A 7424-nucleotide genomic window follows, 5' to 3' on the forward strand; every position below is an offset into this window, starting at 1 on the left:
ATGTTTCCATAGCCCATGAAACGACACTATCAATCAATATTATATGCTAATCCTTTTATTGAGTCATTTATGTCCAAATTAACAACTCAGATTAGGAACTTAAATTAAATATTTTATGAATTCAGTTCACTTATGGGGTTTCATTCATCAAATAACGTATTTGACAAGCCCATTAAATTCAATAAATATGTCGGACATTTTATTTAATTCTAAACCAAAATTAAATAAGATGAAAAATTTCATACCATATAAACATAAAACATGAAAATCATGACTTTAAATTGTAACAAGTTTCTCTAAATAAAAACAATTTAAAGCCATTCTAACACTTGCTTCAACCCTACAGCCCTAGCGTGACGTTCATGCTTGGGTTGAGGGAGAGGTTTAGTGAGTGGATCAGCAATAACTGTCTACAATCTTGAGAGTGAGGTAATATTTCCTCATTACATGCTTGGATTTGTCGTTTGATCTTGGTTCTTTTGCTTGTGCAATAGCTCCATTATTATCACAAAACAACTCAATTCCATCTAGAACACTAGGTACGATGCCTAGCTCTGTTAGGAACTTCTTTATCCAAACAGCTTCCTTAGCTGCTTCTACCGCCGCTAAATACTCTGATTCTGTCGAAGAGTCTGCTACAGTGCCTTGCTTTGAACTCTTCCAGCTCACTGCTGCTCCATTCAGACAAAAGATGTACCCTGATTGCGAGCGGTAATCATCTCTGTCGGTCTGGAAACTTTCATCAGTATAACCTTTAACAACCAACTCATCTACTCCTCCATAGACCAAAAACATTCTTTTAGTCCTTCTCAAGTACTTTAGGATGTTCTTAGCCGCAGTCCAGTGTGCTTCACCTGGATTTTCTTGGAATCTGCTACATAAGCTCAGAGCAAATGCAACACCTGGTCGAGTGCATATCATGGCATACATGATAGAACCTATAGCCGAGGCGTAAGATATGCTACTCATCCGCTTCAACTCATCAGGCTCCGATGGGCACTGACTCTTGCTAAGCGAAATGCCATGTGACATGGGAATGAATCCTCTCTTAGAGTTTTCCATGTTGAACCTTGCAAGAACCTTATCAATATAAGTCTCTTGGCTCAGTCCAAGCATCCTTCGAGACCTATCTCTATGGATTTTGATTCCCAAAATGTACTCAGCTTCTCCAAGGTCTTTCATGGAAAAACAACTTCTCAACCATTCCTTGACTGACTCAAGCATTAGTATGTTATTTTCTATGAGTAGTATGTTATCTACATACAAAACCAAGAAGACTAAGCTACTCCCACTAAATTTCTTGTAGACACAAGATTCTTCTTCACTCTTGAGAAAACCAAACTGTTTGATTGCCTCATTAAATCGAAGATTCCAGCTCCGAGACGCTTGCTTCAATCCATAAATGGATCTCTAAAGCTTGCAAACTCTTTTGGGATTTTCTGGATCCTCAAAACCCTCAGGTTGTGTCATGTACACATCCTCCGTCAAGAACCCATTCAAGAAGGCGGTTTTGACATCCATGTGCCAAATTTCATAATTGTAATGTGCAGCAATCGCCAAAAGTATCCGAATTGACTTAATCTTTGCCACTGGAGAAAAGGTTTCATCATAGTCTATACCATGTATTTGTTTGAATCCTTTTGCAACCAGTCTTGCTTTATAGATATAGACATTTCCATTCTTGTTTGTTTTTATTTTGAACACCCACTTGCATCAAATAGGTTTAACCCCATCAGGCAAGTCGACTAGGGTCCAAACTTTGTTCTCAGACATGGAGTCCATTTCAGATTTCATGGCCTCAAGCCATTTCTTAGAGTCTAGGCTCGTCAAAGCTTGTTTGTAGGTAGTAGGTTCAGAATTTTCCAAAATCAATATTTCAGAGTCTTCTGTTAACAGGAAATCAATCAACTGCTTGTTTGGGATCCTTGTTCTACTCGACCTACGTGGGGCTTGAGCATCAATAAAAATATTCTCTTCAACGTCTTGAAGATTTTCGCATGAATTAGATTCAAGTGGGACGACAGGAGTTTCGCTTAATGAATTAGCTTGCTCCGACACCTGACCTGTCATAGCAGAGTCATGCGCCCTCGCCTTTGACGTGGTTTGATCCACATCCATTTGTTGCTCATCTCGAATTTCTTCGAGAACTATTTTACTCCCACTTGTCTTTCTGGAAATATACTCCTTTTCAAGAAAGACACCATCACGAGCAACAAACACTTTGTTCTGTTGACGGTTATAGAAGTAGTAACCCCTTGTCTCCTTTGGGTATCCCACAAAGAGACATTTATCTGATTTGGGTGCAAGTTTGTCTGACAGTAAACATTTTACATAGACCTTACAACCCCAGATTTTAAGAAAGGATAAGTTTGGAACTTTTCCATTCCACATCTCATATGGAGTCTTTTCTACAGCCTTTGACGGGCTTCTATTTAGTGTGTGTGTAGCTGTTTCTAGAGCATATCCCCAAAAAGAAATTGGAAGATTAGCAAGACTCATCATTGATCGAACCATATCTAGTAAAGTTCGATTCCTCCTTTCAGACACACCGTTTAACTGTGGCGTCCCTGGTGGAGTCAACTGTGAAATTATTCCACAATCCTTTAGATGATCATCGCATTCTTGGGTCAAATATTCGCCACCACGATCGGATCGTAATGCTTTTATTGTTTTACCAAGTTGATTCTGTACTTCATTTTGGAATTCTTTGAACTTTTCAAATGATTCCGACTTATGCTTCATTATGTAGATATACCCATATCGACTTAAATCATTAATAAAAGTGATGAAGTAACTAAACCCACCTCTTGCCTTAAACTCATAGGCCCACAAACTTCTATATGTATAAGTGCCAAGAGATCATTGGCTCTTTCACCCTTTCCAGTAAAAGGTGACTTTGTCATTTTCCCCAACAAGCATGATTCACCACTACTAGAAAACACCTTAATTGCGACGGAAAAAGTTCGTCGTAAACTATGTAAATTCCGTCGTAAAGTTGGTTTACGACGGAATTCCGTCGTAAATGGTTGTCGGAAAACCATTTGTAGGAAAATGGCCATTTTACGACAGAAATTCCGTCGTAAACACTATTCCGACGGAATTTCCGACGGAATTTTCCGCCGGAAAAATAATTTCAGGTACTGCAACAATCCGTCGGAAAATTCCGACGGATTCAATTCCGTCGAAAATTTCCGACGGAAATTCCGTCGGAAATTGCTTTTCTGAAATTTAAAAAAAATACGCCGCGCCACCACCGGCACGACGTATCACCACCTCCAATCGCATTTCACCCACCACACACCTAACCCAGCGGCCACCACACACCCACCCTAAACCCTAAACACACCTAAATGGCTAAACCCACCTAAGCCCAAACCACCCCCCCACAAACCTAACCCGGCCAGCGCCACGCACCACACACCACCAACCCACCAAACCCAGATCTAAACCCGAACAACGCCCCACCTAAACCTAGATCTAAACCCACCAACCATGGTCTACCTAAACCCGACCCACCCACCACAGTCCACCTAAACCACCCACCACCGCCCACCTAAACCACCCACCGCGGCACCAAAACAGCCCCAACGAAATCCAAAAAACCATTTACAACCACCACACGCATGCACATAAGCCACACCCACCACCACCATCGAAATCCAAAAACTAATAACAATAAAAAAAAAAACAGAAACAAAATCGAAAATTTAAAATATAAAACATACCTTAAATTGAAACATGCTTCGAATTTCACCATGGAAACGGTTTAACAAGGTCAAATTCGGCCATTTAAAGTCTAGATCTAGGCTTTAAATGGACGAATTTGGCCTCAAAACCTTTAATTTTCTTTACTCATCATGAGAAGAGAGAGAAAGGGCGATTGTGGTGGTGTTGTTAGTGATTGTGGTGGTACCGTGTTGTTGGTGATTGTGGTGTTGTTGGTGATTGTCGAAAAGGGGGAAAGAAGAGGAAAGAGAGAGATGAAGAAAGAGAAGAGGAGCAGAAATAAAGAGAGAGAAGGAGAAGGAGAAGAGGGGCTGATTGAAGGAGAAGAAGAGAGGAGCGACTGAGAGAAGGAGAGAGAAGGAGAAGAGGGGCTGATTGAAGGAGAAGAAGAAGAGGAGAGAGAAGGAGAATGAATAAAAGGAGGCGGAGGAAGCTTTAGGGTTTAAAAAAAAATATTTTTTTTTTAAATATATTCCGACGGAAAAATCCGTCGGAAATGGATCATTACGACGGAAAAATCCGTCGGAAATTTCCGACGGATTTAAAGTCCGTCGGAAATGGATAATTACGACGGATTTTTCCGTCGGAAATTTCCGACGGATTTAAAGTCCGTCGGAAATGGATAATTACGACGGAAAATCCGTCGGAAAACACATATATTCCGACGGATTTAATTTCCGTCGGAAATTTCCGACGGATTTCCGACGAAACTAAAATCCGTCGGAATATATGTGTTTTCCGACGGATTTTAGTGTCCGTCGGAACCATTCCGTCGCTATTTGCCTGTTTTCTAGTAGTGCACATACATCAAATGATTCATAATCGAATGACGTAAGGATTTCATCCTTTCGTAACTTTTGGATGCGCTTTTGGTTTATATGACCCATCCGGCAATGCCATAGATATGTTGGATTTAAATCATTCGACTTTTGTTTTCTTGCTATTTATGTTATAGACTTGTACTGTCCTATCAAGTACATATAAACCATTAATCAATTTTGCACTAGCATAGAACATGTCATTGTAAAAAATGGAACAACATTTGTTCTTAATCTCAAAACAAAAACTTTCATTATCCAAAACAGAAACAGAAATAATGTTCTTAGTAATTGACAGAACAAAATAACAATTATTAGGTTCTAAAATTAATCCAGACGGGAGATGTAGACTATAACTTCCGACGGCAAGTGCAGCAACTCTTGCTCCATTTCCAACGCGAAGCTCCACCTCGCCTTTTGCTAGTTTTCTACTTCTTTTTAGTCCCTGCACATCATTAACTATGTGAGAACCATAGCCGGTATCAAATACCCATAAAGAAGTAGAAGTCAAATTAACTTCTATAACATAAATACCTGAAGTAGAAGCACCTGACTTCTTGTCCTCCAAGCACTTGGGGCAGTTTCTCTTCCAGTGACCTATCTTTTCACAATAGAAACATTTGCTTTCCGCAGCAACTTTTGGTTTAGCGGTCTGCTTAGGCTTTTCAGAAACTTTGACAACTTGCTTGCCTTTGTTTTTCTTGCCTGCCCCGTTCTTTTTGAAACTCTTTCCCTTTTGAACCATCAAAACCTCTTTCTTTGGTTCTTTGGGAATGTTCCTTTCAGCATTGACAAGCATCACATGCAATTGAGTCAAAGTCGTTTCAGACTCATTCATGTTGAAAGTCATCCTAAACTAATTAAAGTTGTCAGGCAATGAAAGGAGAATGATATCAGTAGCCAACTGTTGGCTATAAGGGAATCCAAGACGTTCCATGCTTTCAAAAAGACCCATCATTTGAAAGCATGTTGGCGAACAGATTTACCATTTTCCATCCTACATTCCAAAATCTCCTTATTAATCTCATATCTCTCAATCCTGGCCTGTTTCTGAAACATGGCCTTAAGCTCTTGCATAATGATGTAAGCATCTTTGGTATCAAACCTCCTTTAGAGGTCCGGTTCCATAGCCGCCACCATCAAGCAAGTGATTGGAGTAGACCTATCGTTAGCCTGCTTAGCACGACGTTTATCAGCATCAGATGATTCATCAGTCACTACTGGAAGTGGGTTTTCTAAGACATCCTCTCTACCCTCCGACTTTAAACGAAGTCTTAGGGTTCTTTCCCAATTGATGAAGTTTTCTCCGTTCAGCCTATCCTTCTCAAGGAAGGGACGGATGCAAAAATTGAGTTTTTGTTGTTATTAGTCATGTTATCTACAGACAGAAAAAAGGGCAAAGTTCAATTTTATGTTTATAAAAGCACCTAAAACATGCAATAGTTTCTAGGTTACTTAGCACTCTATTCAATTTTATTGTCCCAATTTGAATAAGTGATTCCAAGATCCTATCAACATGCAACGTTAAGCAGACGGAGGCCTTTTCTTAAAATTACATTTTCAAGGTAAGTAAACTCTTTACTAATTACAACATTTGTAATTCTTGGTTAGACAGAAAAACATCTCATGCTTAACTGTCCCTTTGCTTCAAAATCCAAAACGCTTTTGATGATTTTGTTGAGGTTAACCAAATTAAGTGTGCCAAATTCGCAATTTCACCTCACCTCCCAAAATTAATAACAATACCCTGCGGAGGCATGACCTATTACTATTAATTAAGGGTTAATAAGTACTTTATATTTGGAAAAGCAAACCTCAATATTTGCGGGACCTAAGTTTATTATGTCGTTATTAATTAGTGAACTCTAGCGCATTGATAACATACATACAATAAACTTATAAGCATTTTAAGAATAATAATAAAATGCAAAATTAAATATGAGCCAGTATGGCCCATAATCCTAAGAATTAAGTCTGAATGGGCACCTCCTTGGACTCTTCATGGATTTCCATCCACCTTCATCATGGGCCTTCTCATCTGGGCTCTTCTTTGGATTAATTAAGAATTTAAATAATTAAACTAATTCCAAATTAAATAAAATTACAAAAATACTTAACGATACGCAGATCGTATTTAAATTACAAAAATACATAACGATACGCAGATCGTATTTATAATTTAAATCTAGGGCCATACTAGTCATTTATACCAATAATATATCATATATATAAAAATGCCACATAATAATATCACATATTATACTTGCCAATAATTAAAATATCAGATATTCTTAATTATGTCAAGTGGATAAATCAATTAATTAGGAAATCCTAGAATATAAATCATATTTGATAAACTGGAATCCTAACTACTTAAAAGATTTTATCCTAAAAATAAGCTAACCAACTAATTTTAATTAGATTAAAAAATCAAATTATGCAATTATCTTATAATCAATTCAAAACAACCTTAATTGGAATTGCTCAATATCTCCTTAAAATCAGTTTTTCAATATTATCCAAAATAAATAAAATCAAATTTTTTTTTTTTTTATTTTTATCAAGAAATTTTTATTTAAAAAAAAAAAATGAAAAACAGGGTTGTCGTGACTGAGCTTGCTGCCCAGCCACGTCACAGCCGCTGCAGCAGCCAGGCCGGAGCCCAGCCACCGCAGCAGCTGGCCGCCGCAGCCGCCCAGCCAAAGCAGCGCTGGCTGGCTTGCGCACCAAGCAGCAGCCTAGCACGCCAACCAGCTCGAGCAGAGCTGAAACCATGTAACAGTTGCACGTTCAGCTCTGCTCCTGCCCACACTGAACCCCTGCTGCCCTCCGCCCCTGACGACCACCGGAGCAGCCACCGTGGCCCACCATTAGGTGGTT

The 7424-nt window shown here is 39.0% G+C and overlaps 1 pseudogene; it reads right to left on the reverse strand.

Moving 5' to 3' along the window:
* Nucleotides 1–396: 396 nt before the first annotated feature.
* LOC145636885 (secreted RxLR effector protein 161 pseudogene) lies at nt 397–1062 on the reverse strand (annotated as a pseudogene).
* Between the last annotated feature and the right edge of the window lie 6362 nt (nt 1063–7424).

This window comes from Chenopodium album, chromosome 6 (assembly GCF_948465745.1).
Source record: "Chenopodium album chromosome 6, dcCheAlbu1.1, whole genome shotgun sequence".
NCBI lineage: Eukaryota > Viridiplantae > Streptophyta > Magnoliopsida > Caryophyllales > Amaranthaceae > Chenopodium > Chenopodium album.